This window comes from Elaeis guineensis, chromosome 9, assembly GCF_000442705.2.
Source record: "Elaeis guineensis isolate ETL-2024a chromosome 9, EG11, whole genome shotgun sequence".
Taxonomy (NCBI): Eukaryota; Viridiplantae; Streptophyta; class Magnoliopsida; order Arecales; family Arecaceae; genus Elaeis; species Elaeis guineensis.
The window spans coordinates 89383840-89406449 of NC_026001.2; the positions used below are offsets into that span (position 1 = coordinate 89383840).

Here is a 22610-nt window from a genome sequence, read left to right on the forward strand (position 1 = left end):
ACTTGTATTCCTCACTTCAGGATAATTGTAGGAAAACTATTTGAAAGTTGTAATTCTCTTCTCTAAGTAACAAACATTGTTTTGATTGATTTTGGATAATTTTTTTTGTTAATGCATTTTGGCATTACTGTAAATTTTAGGGATTGCAACATTTACCATAGTTCATTTTCTAATATAATGCATGCTTGATTGCAAGATGACATTCATTACTGTTCTTTATAATTGGCCATTGGTGTCTAGCATTTGCAATTATATAAGGGAGTTCCTTGTAAGAATATCTCATGCTATCGGTAGTTCTTTGAACAGTGCTTTTATACACTAAATATCCAAAGGCTATCGATATATTTTCTTTTTCAGTTTAACTCTAGAACTTCTGAATCTTCTAATTGTTCTAGTGATGCCTTGCTGGCATTCGGTTGCTCTTATGGAGTTTTGATAGACATTACCTATTGATAAATCCCTAACTTTAGATCTTTTTCAAATTGATTCAACTGTTAAATACCATGATATAGGTATCTAGGGAAGATTTACTTTGAAGTGATTATTCCCTAGAGACATGAATTTTATTTTATTATGATCCATTCGGGAAAATACGGATCGTGCCAAAGATGAAAAACTAATTTGATTCCTTTTTCTTTCTATTTTTTTTTCTATTATAAAAAGAAGATGAAATAATTACAATGGATTTCAAATGAAAACTTATTCTTATTCTTAGATAAATCAATTGCGAAATACTTCTGTAGAGTGTCAAATATCTGTTTTACATCTTCTATTCAAAAAAATGAAATTCTCATAAGATCTTCTTGACGTTACTCAAAAGGTCCGATAATGTATGTATATTGGACCCTTTGAGACAGTTATAGGTCCTGGAAGGCAATTCTGATTGGTCAATCAAAATACATTTCAATGGAATTCCTTTTTAGTTTTTCTTTAGATTAGTTAATCTATTTTGAAAGGCAAAAAGGGGTAGAGGAAACCTGTTTTTATTTTCTTCAAATTAATGTCCTCTTCCTCCGCATGTAGAAAAGGAATAAATAAGAAGAATTTTTCTAAATCACTTCGGGTCAGCGGGGCCTTCAAGCATCCGAAATACACTGGGGTTGAAATGACATGGTTCCTGATAGAAAATGATGACTCCTCCAGAAAAATGAAGTTATTCAAGTCTAAAACCTCAATACCGATAAAGTACCTCAAGTCACCAAGATCTTTCATTCTGAACTGTTTCTGAAGGTGCGACTTAAGAGATGAAATTCCCAACATCTCTGGTTTCATAATATTATCAACATAGACCAACAAAATACAAGAAGTTATTCCTGTATCCAATACGGTTGCTCGGCTGAGCTCTGATCTGTTTCAAGGAGACGATCAAGCTCTTAAAGATACTGCAGCAGCAAAAGAGGGTCGAGAAATTGCTCTTAAGCATCTTCAAATCTTTCAGAAGGGCGCAGATAAGGATACAACTATTATGGTTCGTGAAGAGGAAGCAACTCCAACTGCAATCGTTCATGCCTCCCCCAAGGCTGTGACAATTACAACAGCTGACATGCCGCTCGAAAAATCTTCATCGGAGGATGGCCATCCGGATCAACAACATGTTGCTCACAGCAATGAAGTTCAGATTACGACTATCACTGATCCGATGTCTGATGCATCTCTGCCTATCCACACCTCACAATTGGTGACCCATGAAGGCGGTTCAGAGGCCAGACCTGCTGTGTTGAGGAAGAAGCAGATGCAAGCTATCGGGGAACTTGAGACCACGGGTTCCGTTTCCAGGGTCTTTAACTCTCTCCATCTCGAAGGTGCAGCCCCATCGTCAAAGGTCGATATAACTGAAAGGGGTCGCAAGCTTGCTCTTATAGACATGAGGCGCTTGCGCGGCCCCTACCATGGAAAGATGCTCTCAACGTGATTGATAAGCCCCTTCCGAGTAGAGTAGTGTGTCGGAACTGAGCATACGCTAGAATCACACTCGCATTAAGCACTTCCACTAGGGCTACTAGGCAATCGGACTCTTCCACTACCGGGATGACTATTTACTGACTGACTTAAGGACTGACTGATCCAGGGAGCAAAGCATCCTTTCAAGCGCTGCTTTCAAGGGCGAAGAGGAGCCGCTTGGTGGTGTTCCGAGGTAGTTGAACCAACAACTTAACCAACCTGACTAGGATCATCAGGAGTCTCCTCTTCTTCATTCTTCGGGGGCGGTCTCACTCTTGCGCATCACTTTTGCTGAACCCTGTGGTGCTTGGTATGAGGCGAGCATACGCTGGAATCACTTCGATCGCTGTCTTCATTGTCCTTCGCTTCCGTCTTGTTTGAGGTCTTTCAGAACCTCGCTTCAAGTCTTGGTTGCTGCCTTCTAAAGAAGCCCTCATCCCGTTCAACCCTTTCGGCCTCTCTGCTCATCGCGCTCAACAAGTGAAAACGTTCTACAAGCCCGCATTTGGAGCTTCAAAATGGTTTTGTCGAAGCTTTAGATTCTGAGCACATTATAGTTGGTCTCTCGTGCATTTGTTAGCTCTGGCTTTGGCCTCTGGGCTCATTTTTTTCTTTCGTGCCTTCGCCCGTCGCTTTTTCGACCTAGCTTCATCTGACCATCGATTTGATGACTTAGCTTCATTCGCCCTAGCTTCGGCTTCATTGTCCTTGTCTTCGTCTTGGTTGCTGCCTCTCTCCTTATCTATCTCCGCCCTTTCGTCCTCACATGTCATGAAGCACCATAGCCTAGCCCCGATCCACTGGAAAACAACGGAACGGACTCATCCTGCTACGAAAGATCTACCCTTAACGCTTTCTGAAAGAAATGGATTGCCTCAAGCTTAGGTTGGACTTTGGCCTTCCTCCTGCACTCTTTCCACCCACCTACTGCCCTCTCTCTCGATGTGGTGCCTTTCACTCTGCTTTCATTCCCCTTCCTGCCTATGGGGTTCCCCGCCTGCTATTGGGATTGGAAATTCTCTCTTTTTTTCTAAGCCTAAGGCTTTCCCTGATGACTTTTTTTGAATTTCTTCTAGTCTTCCCGGTCACCATTATGCGGTATAATTTCTCATTTTTATAATTCTTTTATGTAAAAAAATAAAAAAATATGCTGTATAGTCTTATTGGCTTTTGGTGAATAGTGGATATTCTGCTCTATCCTAAAATGGTCTTCAATTAAATTTCATGGAAGCAGGGTCATGATTTCAAAAAATGGTCTTAAATTACAGCCACCATGTACATTGCTTGAGTTTTGATTTTATTTAATGTTATCTCTATAAGCTTATTCTTCAGATTGTGGGCATAATTTACTCGTATTCTTGTTGGTTTTTTTCATCAAAGATAATGTAGTTGGGGAAGTATTAGAATATAGAACTGAGGTTGGATTGACACGTGGTGTACATCTGCTCATGCGGCCAATGCAGTGGTTAATTTAAGCTACTTCTGGTCAATGTTCAGTGCTAGCATTGTGGAAAGATATGTGAATCTACAATCTCTTCAGAAGATACTTATGAAACTTTGATTTAGTAGATTTACTTCTAACATAACATATTTGTAAATATCAAATGTTTAAGATCTTCTTGTCAAAAGTGGATTTCACTATTCTGGTAAAATGCTTCAATGAAACAAATAGTATGAGCATTATCAATGGCATTCTAACTTCCAAATAGGACAATCTAGATGTATGCACATATGATTTGACATATCATGAAATTTATGCATAGTTGGCATGTATTCCTATAACATATCCAACAACAGGTTTTTTTGTTGTTTGAATATGTATATAGTTTGTAGATGTTTGGGTGCATGATTTACAGATTATCTTATGGAATATTATTTTTTTGCGATGGTAACTATTGTTGAGTGTGGGTCTAGCAAAAATTTCAGTATGAATCAGTGATCTAACACTTAGCCTCATGACTTTTCAATACTTCCATCTAGCGTGTGATTGAGACATCAAAATATGCACTCATGGAAGCTTTAACGAATGTACATGGTGATACTTTTAGGTTATCAAAATATGCTCTAGCTTCTATCCTTATTATAAAAATCTTCATCTAGGTTTTTGTTTGTAATTCTAAAAAAAATGAATTTAATGATTCTCTAATTACTTAATTTTTTTAATACAAGCATGTTCCAATTATTAGTAGTTCTTGAAATTCTATAATTGTGCATTGCATTTGGAGATTTTAGTCCAATCAACTATCTTTTCTAAACTGTTGGTTGTAGATTCAGAGAGAATTATTAGAGCATAAGTCACTTAGGTTAGAGTAGAAAGAGAAGGTCTACCATGTTCGTTAAGTAATACTTATATTATTTACCATTAAAATCTTGACTGTCATATTGAGTTTGATTTTTTTTTGGCCCCAAAATTATATTTGAGTGATACTTATATTATTTATGATCTGATTTGACATAATTGTCACTCATAGCTATCATTTTTATCATTATTTCAAAATAACTATATTAACAATATTTGATAAATAAATTTTATTATTTTATAAAAATATTACTATTTATTGATTTTATATAATAAAAAAGATATAATAGATCAGGAGATCATAGTTAGATGTATAATCGCTTGAGAAATAGATATATCACTGATGACTTTAAGGGATTGAAAGACTCCTTCAGTTTGCATTTTTGCAACCTAATAATGTGGATGGAAATAAAATTAGGTGTCTATGTTCAAAGTATTGTAACTTAAAGTTTTGTGTTGGAGATGAAGTGGTTTTGCATCTTTACTATAAAGGTTTTGATGAGTACTACACTGTATGCACTTCACACGGTGAGACTTATAGTCAAATTAGAGAATCTTCAGAAGGTGATATTAATCCATACAGAAGGTTGGCAGTAGAAGGGTTTGATCCAGAATTTCAAGAATTGCAACCGAACATGGAGATCATCAATGAGGAGGGTTATGATGTGCATGAATCCTCGAATACATATGCTGAAAAATTTTATTCTTTATGAGAGCAGTGGATGAGCCATTATGGGAGGATTGTCAGAAGCACACCAAACTATCTGCAGTGTCGCAACTCTTAAATTGTAAATCTGAATTTAATATGAGTGAAAATTATTATGATCGTCTCTTGTCGATTGTCAAAGATTTATTACCAGAAGATGAAAAGCTAGTAGATAATTTCTATGAAATAAAAAAAATGATGAAAAAGCTTGGCCTTGGCTATCAAAAGATGATGTATGTCTTAATATGTGTATGTTGGATTATTTGGAAGATGAGACAAAGACAGAATATAGTATTTGTGGTCATGCTTGATGGAAACCTAAGAGAAATGATTATGGTGGAAGGGCATAAAATATCTCTTTTAAAGTACGTACTATGATATCTCCCACTAATTGATAGACTTCAAAGGTTATTTATGTCATCAAAAACTGCACAGCATATGACTTGGCATGCTTCAAATAAGTATGCAAATGCTTTTATGACACACCCATGTGATAGTGAGGCATGAAAGTATTTTGATAAAATCTATCCTGACTTTGCATCTGATCCGAGAAATGTGCATTTGAGATTGTGTACTGATGGGTTCAATCTTTTGGATATTCATCAACACCTTATTCATGTTGGCCTATTCTAATTACGGTATATAATTTACCTCCATGGATGTGCCTCAAGCGGTAGTATATATTTTTAAATATGGTGACATCGAGCCTGAAGAGTCCAGGTAAGAATATTGATGTATTCCTAAGGCCTTTAATTGAGGAGTTGAAGGAGTTATGGAGAGTGAGAGTGAATACTTACGATGTGAGTAGAAGACAGAATTTTCAGATGAAAGTAGCACTTCTATGGACAATTAGTGACTTTCCTACATATGACATATTGTCCGGATGGAGCACACATAGGACACTATCATGTCCTTATTGTAAGGAGCGTACTAAGGTATTCACCATAAAAAGTGATGGCAAGGCATCATTTTTTGACTGCCACCTTTAGTTTTTACCCCTTGATCATTAATACAGGAGATAATGGGATACTTTTTCTCATGGTCGAGTTGAGAGAGATATGCCCCCTCCTCAATTATCTGATGAAAAAATATTGAATAGAGTACGTATGCTTCCAGATATTACATTTGGCATGCAGCATATCAAAGAAAAGCTATCTAAATTTGGTGTTGAACATAATTGGATGAAAAGAAGTATATTTTGAGAGTTGCCTTATTGGCACACAAATCTAATTAGACATAATCTTGATGTCATGCACATAGAGAAAAATATATTTGAGAATATCTTTAACACAGTAATGGACATTAAGAGCAAAATCAAAGATAACACAAAAATGAGGAAAGATTTGGAAAGATATTGCAATAGGCCTCATTTGCACTTGAAGTTATATAATGATAGGCTTTGCAAACCTAAAGTCTCTTATGCATTGACCATTGAACAGAAAAGGATATTTGTAACTGGTTGAAGGAATTGAAGCTCCCTGATGGCTATGTCTCAAACATATCTCAATATGTGAATGTCGAAGATTGTAAAGTTTACGGATTGAAGAGTCATGATTGTCACATACTTATGGAGAGATTGCTCCCTATTGCTTTTCAAGGTATGATGCCACCTCCAGTGTGGGATGCGATAACCGAGCTATGCCATTTCTTTCGAGATCTATGTTCCAGTATCATTCAGATTAAGCATATAGAGATTTTAGAGAAAAATATTGTTGAAACTTTATGTAAGTTGGAAAAAATCTTTTCTCTTGCTTTCTTTTATTCTGTGGAATACTTACCGGTTCACTTGGCTTATGAAGCAAAGGTTGGAGGACCAAATCAATTTAGATGGATGTATTTATTTAAGAGATATCATTCTTTATATTTAGTATATAGTTTGTTAAATTCATATCTTATATAAGTGAAATTGATGTTGTTCAGGTATATGTTGTACTTGAAGCATATGGTGCAAAATAAGTCTTCTGTCGAGGATTCTATATGTGAGGCTTATGTTATTGAGAAAATCAGTTTTTTTTACTCATATTATTTTGAGCCTGAGGTACAAACAAGGTTGACTCGAGTCCCACAAAATAATGATGGGGGAGATATGGGGCCTTCAGGTCATTTTTCTATCTTTTCGCATCCCGAACGATCGATGGAAGCAACTGCATCTTATAGGTTAATGACTGATAAGGAGTATGATACTATACACATTTATATGTTGCTTAACTGTGAAGAGCTTGGACCATTTATAGAGTAAATATTTTATTTTTTTTATTGATAATATATATCAAATATTAAATTATTTGGATTAATTATGTGTGACTAACATAAGTGCAGTCGATATGAGTCGTATGTCAGAATGTGTTCACCTTATATTTATCGATGCAGAAGTTGAGAGATTGCATGAGTGGGAGTTTGCAAGATGGTTGAAAAATTTGGTTAGTCAACAATATACTCTATTTAATATATTTTCTTTATTATTGATCATTAAGTTAGATAGTTGTGATAATTATTTCTTGAAAATAGGTGAAGAGTGAGAGGCATGGAATTGATCGGCGTATCATGGACATAGCACAAGGCCCAAATCCTGGAGTTACAACTTTCAAAGGATATTTTATCAATACTTTCAAGTTTCACACACTTGAATACGGCATCAATAAACAAACAATGAATAGTAGCATGTGTATAAAAAGAAGCTGCTACAATGACTTTGAATATGATTATTATGGCATGTTAATTGAGATTTTAGAGTTAACTTATTATGATGCTGGAAATAAAGTTGTGTTATTTAGATGCGATTGGTATGATACTGAAAGAGGCACAAGAGTGCATCGTGATCATGGTCTCATGAATGTACACCACAGATCACGATTGAATATCAAAGAGCCTTTTGTATTAGCACAACAAGCGCAACAAGTATATTATACTACTTATCCATGCAATAGTAGGGAGACACGTGATTGATGGGCTGTATGTAAAACTAAAGCTAGGAATTTCTTTCATATCCCTTCAGCAGATACAGGTGATGACAATATATCTTCAGATATTGATGTGTATCAAGACGATGATATCACAAACCTATCTGTAGTTCAGGCTAATGAAGAACTTGATGCACCGAATTTGCTAGTTGATTTCTCTCAATATGAAATGCTTGATGATGATAAGATATGTAAGTTGCAACAAAGACTAGAAAAAGTGATGATTGAACAGGCCAGAGGAAGAAGAAGAGAAGGATGAAGAAGATCTAGAGGATGAGGAAGAAGAATTTGAAGATGATGATGACTCTGATGAGGAAGAAAATAAGTTTGAATTATCTGATAGCGATAATGATTGATTTGTATAATGTTGCTATTCACATTTAAATTTAGTTACTGTGTAATGTATTATCATATTGGATTATCTACAATTATATATGTTTTGGATAATTTTGATTATAATTTATCAAATATTTATTTTGACTATTTGATCTATACCTATATTATAGATTTGTATTATATTATTATAAATAATATATTTGATCTTAAGTTAGATTCATGATATGTAATATATGCATCTAACCTTTATGTATAAGGATAATGACCCATGGTGGAGTTTGATCTGTACCTACATTATGGATTTGTATTATATTATTGTAAATAATATATTTGATCTTAAGTTAAATTCATGATATGTAATATATGCATGTAACTTTTATGTATGAACAGTAATATATGCATGTAACTTTTATGGATAAATAGAGATAATGGCATGCACTACAACAGAATAGAATATTAGCGACGTAAAAAATTCATCGTCAATACTAGATTTTTATCGATAATAGTTATTAACAATAAAATTATCGTCGCTAATATTTTCTCGCAAATAATAGTATCGTTGATAATTTTTTATGATGAAAAAAATTTTCATCATCAATAATCGATATTACCAATCAAAAAATTTTATCATTAAAAAAAACTTTTTTTCATAAACTATTTGCGATGAAAAATTTTCATCGTAAAAAAAAAAATTTACAATGAATTATTACATCGCTAATAAAAAATAATTTAAAAATTATTTATGATAAAATAATTTCATTGCTATTAATTTAATTAAAATTTAATAAAATTTAGATTTATAAAAAAAATATTAGCAATATAAAAGTTTCATCATAAATATGATAATTACTAACAAAAATTTTTATCACTATTAAATTAGTAATTATTTATGATGAAACTATTTTTATTGCTAATAATTTGATATAAAATTTTAATATTTTTAAATTTATTAAAAAATTATTTATGATCAATTATTTTCATCTCTAATAGATTTTTTGGTGATCAAAATTTTATCAAAAATAATTCTGTCACTAAAAATTTACACATAATTTTTTTAAAAAAAATTTATGAGTATATATTTTTAATTTATATTTATAATATTTTTATTTATAATCTATAAAATTAAAATAAAAAATTTACACAATAAACTTATAAATAAATTTTATCATTTTATTATATTAAATTAAAATTATAAGAGATCTGAAATAAAAATAAAAAGTAATATAAACAGACTGTCAAGTATCGGCATCTACAGAAGAAAAATGGACTGAAAAGGAGAGTGCTCGGAAGAGCTCAGACCAACCTGCTGCTACTCATCAGCTGCATCATCCGCTCCATCTATGCCATTCGCTCCATCATCTGGGTCTAGAGCAACTGATACTCGTCGATGCATATAGCCAACTCATCAACTCGCTGCTCAGCTCGCTGTTGATCCTTAGTAGCCTAGCTCTGCATCTCTACCAGTTGAGCATCGCAGGCAGCATAGATGTCAGCTCTAGACGAGCGTAAGGATGAGGGAGCACTGATCCCATGCCCTAGACTCCTAATATAACAGGATCTCTACCAAATACTTGATCACGGATCTCTCATCTATAGGTGCGGTCGAGCCCTAGGAGTAGGCTGGGATCTGATGCCTATCATACGATCTTGAAAATTAAAGTTATAGCTATTTTAATTTGTATAAAATTAAACTGTGAATGAAAAAAATAATTAGAAAAACTTACAAAAAGCTCCTGGCTCCTCGTCGTCCACTCCCTGACCATCGCTGGTGGGTCTGCTGGTAGATATCGATCCTACCAAGAAGCTCACCACTCTCTGCATCTCTTTATAATTTAAAATAATTAACTAAAAAAATTTTAAATAGTTAGAGAGTTAAAATATGCTAATTAAAATTACTTACCATCTACTTCATATGATGAGTGAACGACCTCGAACCCCCACAATGCGACATGATCTGTCTCCCTAATTCACGGTGTTCTGGGCACATCGTCTCTATATAGTTAGCAGTCAAATTAGCAGGAAACAAACTAAATTTAAGAATAAATATTCAATCATTAAACTCTAAAAAAAAAATTTAGATGTGTAACCTGATATGCCGGATCCTCGTAATACCGGCATACGAGAGTCCAATCATCCATAGTGATACTGTCATATGGTTGCTGTGTGCTGCTTCACCCATGGTCCTTCATCACATGGTACCAGTACTGATGAATGCAGTGGTGATACTCCTTGAAATACAAGCATAAATGAGCGTCCATAGCTCACCACACGCGATCCTCCTCAAAATCAACAATATCAAATGTACCCTATCAATAACAAATATTAAAAGAATATCATGCTAATTAAATATTCATATTATATTATTTTACCTGTAATTAGATGTAGAAAATCTCTCTCTGAGCCTGTATAACGTGATGCCAATCGAAAAGCATCATGGGGGTATAGTTGGCATATGATGCCCAGCTCGGTCTGCCACGGCTCGCACCATCCTTAATAGGTCTGGTGTAGTCGGATGGTATCTCAATACGGAGATCTGTCCCAGGTCTCGCATCTCCAATACTCTAGAGCGAGTTCTTCGATGGATCCCCCCTCGCATCACCATCGGTGGAGACTGACCTGAAACAATAATAAATAAATCATTAGTATGATAGCTATCCAAATAAAAAAATCAAATTTTATTATATAAAAAGTATAATAATACCACTCGATCTATCTCACTTGGACCTGCCTCACTGGGACCTCCAGTGCAGGACCCTCTGGCGACTCTGCTGGTGCGGCAGTGGAAATGGGTGAAGGTGCCTCAACCTCAGGGGTAGGCAGCGAATGCGAATGTCGTCGTCTGTCTCTTGGTATCATACCTGTAATTTTTGATATATAAATAAATATAATATTAAATAATAATAAAAAAAATAAATTATATTCTAATGAATAAAATTATATCGCATACCATTATTACAAGAGAAGATTCAACAAAGAATATAGATCTACTCATCAATATTCGTATCTTCCTCGATGTGTAGGTCCTCTTCCGAATCATAATAATCGACTAATGTATCGTCTTCTATCTCATCGTCATTTATGAACTGATCGTCATCTTCTGACTCATCAAGATTAAATATAAAATCAGTTTAACTTCGTTGGAAGGCAGATTAGTTCTATTCAAGGGAGCTATTACAAGTTCTTCATCAACAAGAAGCTCGTTAATATTTGTTCTTCCTCTTGAAAAGCTTTCTCTTTATGTAAATCTAAATTTTCATCCATCTCTAGTCGGATTAGTATGTCATATACACCTCTCGGTGTTATTCTTTGTATGACATACCAATTACCTCGATACTTTAGATCCTTCAAATATATTACTTATTTCCTTGAGTTGCTAATATATACGGCTCATTCTGTACCATGTTCGTGCAAAATTTATACTAATAAAGTGTGGATCGATATGAATATCGATCCTTTTATTGCTAATATCCCATCATTCATACTGAAACAAGAATACAGAATTACTGAATCCATACTTCAGTTCTATGATATCTATCAGTACACTATAATATTCAATCTCTTCTTCTCCTTCATATCTTATCGTAGCAATTTCACTATTGTGGGTCCGACGTTGCATCTCAAGCTCTCTTGTGTGAAATCTCATTCCTCCAATGATATAGGATGCGTAGTGGTTAACTCTTCGATCGGAGCCACATGCTAAATCGTACAACTCATCGTCATATCCTCTTCTTTATTGAAATACTTATATTTCATCTACACCATAATATAAAAAATTATGTTGGTTCAAATAATTATTTTTATAATTATTAAAAATAACGTATTACTAGTGCAACTTACAAGGTCTTCAAACTATTTTGCAAATTTCCTTCTATGTCGATCATCAACATCCGTATTATTCTCTCTGGATAGTATACTCTTATGCTCATTCAATAAGTAATGATTTTTAATTTTACATCAATATAAAAAAATTGCTTAGAACATTAAACAGTATGCTAAGATGGTACTTACTCAATAAATCTTCAATTTTTCACAATTATTTAGAACGTAGAAGTATGTCTTGGATAGCTCATTCATGTCCATAAATTCATATCTCTTTTCATCAATGGATCGAACCTTTTTTTAAATATGAATAGTGTCAGTTTATTGTCACTCTATTCATGGTCTTGTTATGATCTGTATGATTGAATCTTGTTTCAATATCGTCAAGATACATCGAGCAGAATGTGAAACACTCCGTAGCTACGTATGCTTCCGCTATAAACCCTTCAAGCTATGCTTTATTGCATACATACATTTTTAAGGTGCACAAGAATCTATAAATAAAAATAAATTTAAATTTTAAAAATATATTTATATCTTATAATTGATATGATAAAGTAATATAATTTTTTTACCTTTCAATAGGATACATCCACCGATAATATACGGTCTGGCCAAAAAAGCTTCCTTTGAAAGATGAATAGCCAGGTGCACCATAACATCAAAAAATAATGATGAATTTTTTTTTTAACTTACAAAGAATGAGCATGATATCCTTCTCAAATTTTCAAGTAAGTTAATTTTAATTTTTGACAACATAATTCTCGGAAGAGCACTCCTAACTCAAATAGCCATCCAAATAGCCACGCATGACCACAGGAAGCAAGCGTTGCATCATCATATGGAAGTTATGACTTTTCATGCCAGAGATATTACATCGTTGTTGCCAACACACTGCGATACATTTGAAGCGTAAGCATAAAAAACTTTACGATCTTGAACCATCCATAGAAACTCTTCTTTTCCTCGTCAAATAGTGAATAACATGCAGGTGGCATAAAAAATCTATCACCTTAACGAACTAAATGCAACTCCAATCGAATTTTTATTTCTTGCAAATCAAAATGAGCTTTTGTACTATCTTTTATTTTTTTTGAGATGTTCAATACTGTACCGATGATATTATCATAAATATTCTTCTTAATGTGCATTACATCTAGATTATGATGTAGTAGCTGCTTCCAATATAGTAGTTCGAAAAAAATACTTCACTTCGTCCATTCAACTCAGCTTCAGTACACTTCTACTTGCAAGTACCCGATTTTTCTCAAATTGGACATTCCAACGACTTCAAGTTGTTCTAAAATTTTTGTTCCACTTAACTCCTTAGGTGACTGACGTCGGTCAAACTTACTATCAAAGTATTGGTTGTAACAGGTCCTCCAAGAGTGATTATTAGGTAGAAACCATCGATGACCCATGAAGCATATTTTTCATCCATGCTTTAAATATAAGGAGGACAATCCTTGTTGCATATTGGACATGTCAGATATCTTTTGGTACTCTACTTAGATAAGTTTTCATATACAGGAAGATTATTTATGGTTCATAAAATCGAAGCATCCAACTTAAAATTTTTTTGACTCACAGAATCATATGTCTGTACTCTATTTTTTCATAGCTCCTTCATATCATCGATTAACGGTCATAGATATACATCAATTTCATTATCTGATCTTTAGGATCTGAAATCAATAGTGACATAAAATAAATGGTTCTTTCATGTACTTTCAAGGTGAACATTATATACAACTAGCATCACAGGCACATACTATAAAAAGTACTCAAATTTCAAAGAGATTAAATCCATCTGTCGTTAGACCAAGCTGGATATTCGCGGGTCACTCTCAAAGTACGGATGCTTTGCATCAAGTTTTTCATACTATGGAGTCATCAGATGGCTAAATATATTCTCCTCCAAAATCCACTGCTCATGATGCTATCTCATTTCTCCAGCCATCTTTGTGGATATATACAACCTTTGAAGTATTAAAATCAATGAAAAATATCTCAAAACCTTTTGAGGTATCTTTCCTTTTCTGTTATCAGTTTTATACCTAAGCTCACCATATTTCGGACATTCAGTTGCCTATTCATTATCCTTATAAAATAATATACAGTCATTTTTGCAGGTATGTATAGGAATATAGCTAAGTCTCAATTTTCACATGTATATTTTTGCTTCAAAATATGATTTGAAAGTCTCTCTCCATCAAGAAGAGCTGCTTTAATCAATGCTAAATTTTGATCAAATGACTTCTGACTCCATCGGTTCACGATTTTAATATGAAGCAATTTTATCAAAAACTCTAACTTGGAGAATTTTGTACAATTTGGATAGAGTGACTCTCATGCATCCCTTACAAGCTTTGCAAACTATTCAGAAGTCTCTTCTATCTCAAGCCAGATATTGTGTTCATGATCAAAATTACCTTCAGATGCACTAGTACTCATGCGTACATTTGAACAAACACCCTAATGTAAATCATCCAATAGTTTTCTATACCATCATGTTCGATAGGTTCAGCAGCATCACTATCATCTTCAGTATTATCATCGTCGTGCACAACTTCATTCAGATCACCCTTCCATGTCATATCTAGCAAGTATACTTTTTATCCATACCATAATGTAGCAGATGCTCCTCAACAAGTGTTATGTGATGATATATTATATTGATACATCTCTTGTATGGACAATCCGACTAGCACTGTCAGCCTTATGCCGTGCAAACTCTATAAAATCTTGAACACATTTTTGATATTCAGGCAAAAAAATATCTCTGGCATCCATCCAACTTTTTTTGATATCCATCAAATAATAAACACAAAATCATTAACAATAAAAAAATTTTCAATGGTATTCATCCGAATTGGATCTCAATTTGGATTTTGGACTGAATCTTGACTCGAATTTGGATCAAAACCTGATCCGAATCCAGACATAGATCATTTTATATAAAATAGCACGCATTAAAGAACACAGACTGAACAGTAACATAGAAAATCTCTTTCTATCAATTTAATGAAGTAAAAATGCATGATCCTATCCATTTCAAATCATTACTAACAGATGTGTTCCTATTCCTTTCAAAAAAATAATAATCTTATTATTATTATTAGTCGATATTTTATTTTATTATTATAAAAATTTTGACAGCATCTTTCCATGGTTCTCTAAGTATACGATATGAATATAGTGCCGACGCACCTTATCCACCATATACCTGAAGAATAATGGATAGATAACTATTGACTACCACATAATGAAATAAAATATCAACTATTAATAATAATAAGATTATTATTTTTTTTTAAAATTTAAATATGAGATATCCAAGAGTCGATCTTGATCAGGATTGACTCTTGAACGAAAATCTACAGCTCAATACAATTTAACTACCATCTCTGAACATACATTCAGAGATGAATTTCTAATTTATCAAAAAAGAGTAACTCTACATTGAAATTTTTTCATCAAAAATTTTAATAATTTTTTTCTAAAAAAAAATATTTTTATATTTAATTATAATAAGCAAAAGCATACAAAATAGTACATAAAATAATTAAATTATAATAAGCAAAAGCAATGTGCATTGTGCTAGTCGAACAATAAAAAATTTATAAATTTCAACAGTAACACTAAAAAATTTATGCAATAAATATAAAATAAATTATAAGTAATTGAGTATGTAAAATAATAACATGAAATCCAATCCCACATCGAATATCCTCCGCTCCCTCTCTTTCATTTTTCAAATTCACCAAAAGCAGCACCGTGAAGGCAATCCCGCAGATAGGGTTGGAAGTAGGTTGGGCCGCCAAAAGGCCCATCGAGCGACTCGAGGCCATCGAATCGGGCTTCAGACTTTAGACTTTGCCCATCACCCACCCCCCACCGCCCGCACTCGACCGCTGCGACCCCTGCTCCCATGGCGCCGGTGCCGCCACCCACCCTGCGCTGCTCGGACTCGGCCCCCGGACCCATGCTCCGTGGCGCCACCACCATCACCCACCCCACGTTGCTCGAACTCGGCCCCTGTGACCCCCACTCCTGGTGCCACCACCGTCATCCACCCCCTACCGCTCGGACTAGGCCCCCACGATCCCCGCTCCCGCGGTGCGATGCCGTCACCCATCCCATGCCACCCGGACACGGCCCCCACACCCCCACTCCCGCAGCACCGCCGCCCTCACCCACCCCCCGCGGTGCAACACCCTCTCCAACCCCCCTCGATATAGATGATCATATTTTAACCGCATCTAATATGCACCCGAAGAACAAATGAGATAACTGCGATGGAATTTTTTACAATAAAATAAAGAACACCATGATAATAATAAAAAATTGATGTATTTTTGAACTACCCAAAAGGACATTCAAGAGTGTTGCCCAGCTATGCAACCGAAGGGGGGGTGAATTGGGTTTTTAAAAAATTTAACGTTAATTTAGAACTATGAGGATTAAATAACAATGAGCAGGATATATGTAGACAGTGATTTAAGCAAGGTGTAGAAATTAGATGTAAGAATGCAAGTAATAAAAAATTTAGAAAGAGAGCAAGTAAGCACAACACAAACAAACAAGATTTATAATGGTTCGGTGCTAACCTTGTACTTACATTCACTCCCCAAGCTCCTACTTGAGAATTCAAATCCACTTAATCGTATTCAACAAGAATACAACGTCGATACCTTCGACTCTAGCTCTTCCAAGCTAGAACACTTATTTTTCGGATACAAACCAACCCAATACAATCTGATTCAAGGTTCGGACCAATCTTTCCATATTTTGGAACCCTTCCAAAACTAAAGATCAAGACAAAATAGAGTATGTAAGTTAATCACATGAAAATAAAATTTAGCTTCTTTAATGAGCAAATAAAATTTAAATGCACTTTACACAATAAGAAGAAGCTTTTTTGATTTTTCTCAAGGTGGTTGAAGACTTGAATAAGCTCTTGAGGGTTGGTGAACTTGAAATGAAAGCTTCTTTAACTTCAAGAGGGCTCTTTACTTAGGACTGAAATGAATGCTTGAAAACTTTCTTTATTCCCTCCTTTAAGTGCCTTTTATAACTTCAAATGATGGTGGAGAATAATCTGAGTAGATTTAGAGCCATTGGAGATAATTAAATGAGCATTAAATATAGCCAAAACAAGCTGAAAACTAGCCGTTGCGGAATTTTTTCATCTCAAGGGTCGACTCATATGGTCGACTCATGCACATGAGTCGACTCATGGGGTCGACTTCTGTGGCACAGAACAGAAAATAACTGTTCTATAATTTTGACATACACAGCAACAGAAGTCGACTCATAGGGTCGACTCATGCACAGGGATCGACTCAATTGGGTGTGCTAGCCAAAAAATTAACGTGCTATTCAGCCCTTTTGACATGAGTCGACTCAATTTTATAAACATAATTTTTTTCAAAATATACATCCAAAAATTTTAAAATTGCCTCCAATAGATCACAAATCTTCTATTCTTGCTCTTGAGGCTTTCGAGTTAGGACTTGGTAAAATTATGATTTTACTCCTGAAAAATAATAAATTTTTTTTCAAGTCAAAATCATTAGTAACCCCCTAAATACTTTGTAATCATCAAGATCAATTCAAGGAGCAACAATCTCTCCTTTTTGATGATGATAAAATACTTGAGCAAAAGCAGAGTATAATTATATAAAATATTAAATATAAATTTCAAATTTATGAAGATGCATCACTTAAACATCATAGCCAGTTATTTGAATAAATACATCATGAGTAGTTTGAAGATCAATTTGAAATTTGCTTATAAGATCATTTGCTTTGAAGATTAAATTGAAAATTACTAACAATTTTGGTTCTTTGACATATTTGCTTTGACAATTTTGCTTATTGCTCTCGATTCTATTTATCTATTGCTTATTGCTCAATCTCGATTTTTGATTCTCTACTCCCCTTTTTGACAGCATTAATTAAGATCTTAAGGGATTTTGAAGAGAGAAAAAAAAAGATAACATAAAGGACATATTTTCTCTACTTCCCCTTTTTGATATCATATTTTATTTCTTTACTCTTCCTCTTTGATTGTTTATTTCTCTACTCCCCTCATTATAGTAATCATAAAGGACATATGAATTTGCTCATATAGAAGGTATTGCTATTCATAATATTTCATAGTACAAATATGAGTTATTTTTCATATCTCATAATTAAGACAATTCAATTGATTCCAATCATAAACATTCATTGAAATTTAAAGCATATAAATATATATATATATATATCCAAAATGTGACTGAATACATAGGTGTCCAATACATATGAGTCAACTCAAAATACAAAAGTCATGGAGAATAATTATCCAAGAGTCAATCAGCCAACAAATACAAAGGCCATAAGATAGATCCTAGACATAAAAGACTAACTATTCTAGATCTAATATATATCATAGCTGGAGGCATCAGAATCAGAAGAATCAAGATATGATGAGGAGATATAGGATCAAATCCATGGGCCTGACCTCGACCACGTTTGCCTCGGCCATGGGTAGAAGTACCGGCACGAGTAGAGGGGCGAGAAGGTCCTGGAGCCGGGAAAGATATGGACTGTGCTAGAAGAGAAAGTCTGATGGTGTCCAGAAGATCCAAAGCTCTCGACACAGACTACATTAGGATACCAAACTGAGTAGAGACAGCCTCACTGGAGTCCCTGATCCTCTCCTCAAAAAGTCAAATCCATCCTCCAAAACTCTCCGAAGTCTAGCCACCTCTGCAGACAGGTTGGAGACCTCTGTGATGTCCTCATACGGCTGGGGATGGGCTAAGGCTAATACTTGCCTCTGTAAATCTAGAACTCTATCTGTCAGTCTCAGAAATATCCCTCAAGCTCCTCAAGTCATACGACTGAGCTGTGAGCATCTAAAAAATAATAGAGATATGAAGGATCAAAGTCTGGTCTGAGTCATCCTGAGATGTCACCTCTGAGCAAAGACTGAGGTGGCAAACTGCTGAGATAAAATGAGGCAACACGCTGGACATCAGCTCAATCTGATCATCTACAAGTCTAAACTTCGAAGATGTACCCTGCCCTCTGACTGTAGAACTAAGCATGCCTCCTCACTGACACTGAGAGACCAACCTCATGATCAAATACGAACTGAATATCAGGAGATGCTCTGTGATCACGAGGAGGTGAAGACAGTCTCTCCTCCTTTGCTCTCTCCTCAACACCCTTTGACCAACCGCCATCAGTCTTTGCAAAATCCATGCGGTGTAGTGTGTGGCGGTTGATGGTGTCAGAATGAGATAATCTGACAACTGTCTCCCCCTCAAAACTGACTCCGAACCTCCTAAAGATCATGGTGAGTGCCATACCAAAAGACAAGTGAGCCTTAGACCTATTTAGGATCTCTCTCATGGTCTCAATCATCAAAATAGGAAGGTTCAAGGGGTCTTGGTGATCCCATGGTACATGATGCATATATCCCTACCAGATAAGAGGTCATGTCTACCACTCCTAGGGACAAAGAGCTTGGTCACCATGTGATGCAAAAGCCTTATTTCCACTGAAAATATCTTGGCTTCTAATCTATTTAAACTTTCAGTAAAAGTTCTTCCTAAGATAATATTAATTCCTTCTTCTTTGATTGGGAGCTCCATATTAGTATAGCCTTCACAAGACAAGTGCAGGATTTATCCCAAATGTAATGGGTCAAGAATAATATCAACACCTTTCACTGTAGACTTTACTATTCCATTAAAATAACTTAAGTTCAAATAAAATTCTCTGACCAAATCAACATAATATTTTTTTTCAATAGACAGTAAAACTTCCATCCTTGATTTTTAATCTTTGATCCAATAAAGAACCTTTTTTTTTCAAAAAACTTAAAATCTATATTCTTCTCAGGTTCCACTCTTCGATCAGAGAGAGGTACCTTGCTTGGACTGATTGAAGACTGTGTAGAAGCTGAAGCAGGACCTAGAGCTGGAATTGGAGTAGGAGAGGGCTCGGCTGTTATTTTTTTCTGCGCACACTCTCTTCCAACCTGCAAATAGATTTTCTTCTTTGTGGTAGCTTCATTTTGGGAGCCATTTGGATAAAAGAGACTTGCAAGGAGCTTAGGAGACTAAATGAGAGGTAGAGAAGAAAGAATTTTAAAAAAAAAAGTAAGGATTTTGGGGAGGTAAATCACCGGTTTGGAGAAGAGGGGTTGAATCTAGGACAAGCTCGAATCGCCCAAATAAGAAAGAAAGAAGAGAGGAAGTTGGTTCCTTAATGGGTGATTAGAAGGGTGAAGATTGGTGGGAAGAGGAATTTTGAGAGAAACCTTCGGTTTGAGAGAGAAGAGAGAGAGAGCTTTCGTTCGGTGGGAGAAAGAAGAAGAAGGATAAGAGTCGGCTCAACAAAAAATTTTCCAATAAAAAGAGAGCGCCCGAAGGATTTTATCAAAAATTATAAGTTTATCCTAGGATCGACCCTGAGGGTCAACTCATGACAAAGAAAAATTCAAAAGAATGATGAAAAAATTTTGAAAAAATTTAAAACTTTGAGAAAAGGGTGTTTACCCAGAGATTGATCATGTAAAGGATAGTTTTGAGCTTTTGAGCTCTTAAAAAAAAGAGAGATGAGAATTGAGCTCAACAAATTTGGTTTAATAAATTTTTGACATTAAAAACTTAGAATCAGAGAGATACTTAAGCTGATGGATCAAAGATTCTTAGTTTTCTCTTAATTTCACAAAATCTATCTTTACTTAAGGTCTTGATAAAGATGTCAGCCAATTATTTTTCAGTACATACATAATCAAGAATTATATTATTATTTTAGACATGTTCTCTTATGAAATGATATCTAATTTCAATATGTTTTGATCTAGAGTGCTGAATTAGATTTTTAGTTAGATTAATAGCACTAGTGTTATCACATCTTATGGAAGTTTTATTGAGTTTGATGCCAAAGTTCTCAAGTTGTTGCTTAATCTACAAGATCTGAGTACAACAACTTCCAACTGTAATGTATTCGACCTCGACCGTAGATAGTGCTACCGAATTTTGCTTTTTGCTAAACTAAGATATTAACTTCAAGAAATTAGCAAGTTTCACTAGTACATTTTCTATCTAATTTACATCCAGCAAAATCAGCATCTGAATATCCTATTAAGTCAATTGATGAGTCTTTAGAATACCATAATCCTAGAGTTTGTGTACCTTTTAAATATTTAAGAATTTTTTTAACTGTATTTAAGTATGATTATTTTGGATTTGATTGAAAGCGAATACATAAACAAACACTAAACATAATATCTGGTCTATTAGCAGTTAAATACAATAAAGAATCAATCATCCCTCTATAAATTTTGAGTCTATATTTTTACTTCCTTCATCTTTGTTAAGCTTACATGATGGGCTCATGGGTGCACCAATTGATTTGGAGCTCTCCATTTCAAATCTTTTGAGTAGTTCTCTTGTATACTTACTTTGGATGATGGAGATATCTTTCTTTGTTTGTTTGATTTGAAGTCCGAGGAAGAATGTAAGTTTCTCATTATGCTCATCTCGAACTCTCCTTGCATGAGCTTGGCAAAATCTTGACAAATAGTTTCATTAGTAGATCCAAAAATAATATCATTAACGTATATTTGTATAACTAAGATATCATCATGATTTTTTTTAATGAAAAGAGTTGTATCTACATTTTCTCTTGAAAAATTATTTTCAAGCAAGAATTTACTTAGCCTTTCATACCAAGTCCTAGGTGCTTGCTTTAGACCATATAGAGCTTTATTTAATTTAAAAATATGATTAAGAAAAGCATGATTTTCAAAATCGAAAGATTATTCTACAAAAATTTCTTCAGCAATATAACCATTTAGAAAAATACTTTTGACATCCATTTGGAATAATTTAAAATTTATAAAGCATGCATATACAAGTAAAAGCCTAATTGCTTCTAATCTAGCAACAGGTGCAAAGATCTCATCAAAATCAATTTTCTCTTCTTGATTATAATCCTTTGCAACCAATCTTACTTTATTCCTAATTATATTTCTATGTTCATCTAGTTTATTTCTATATACCCATTTTGTGCCAATTACTGGATAATTTTTAAGTCTTGATACTAAAGTCCATACATTATTTTTTCAAATTGATTAAGTTTTTTTTGCATTGCATTTATCCAATTATAATCTTTTTCAGCTTCATCTATGATTTTAGATTCAAGATGAGAAACAAATGCAAAATGATTGTATGCATCTCTAAGTGAAGAACGAGTTCTTATTCCATGTGTAGGATCATCAATAATTAGTTCTTTGGGGTGATTATGATCATACCTCCATTCTTTGGGTAGATCATTTATACCTTGAGATTGTTCTTGTTGTTCTTCACCTTCATCATCCTGTTTATTTTCATGTTCTTCATCATTTTGAATTGTTGAGTCTTTTAGGGTGAGCTCCTTCATCCCTTCTATAAGAGAATCTGCATCATCAATACTTTTATTTTTCTTTGAGGAAAGATCATTAGTCTCATCAAAAATAATATGTATTGACTCCTCTACTACTAAA

The 22610-nt window shown here is 34.3% G+C and overlaps 1 pseudogene; it reads left to right on the forward strand.

Moving 5' to 3' along the window:
• Positions 1 to 7185, forward strand: part of LOC140851508 (uncharacterized) — a 43324-nt pseudogene extending 36139 nt beyond the window's left edge.
• The last annotated feature ends 15425 nt before the right edge of the window (positions 7186 to 22610 follow it).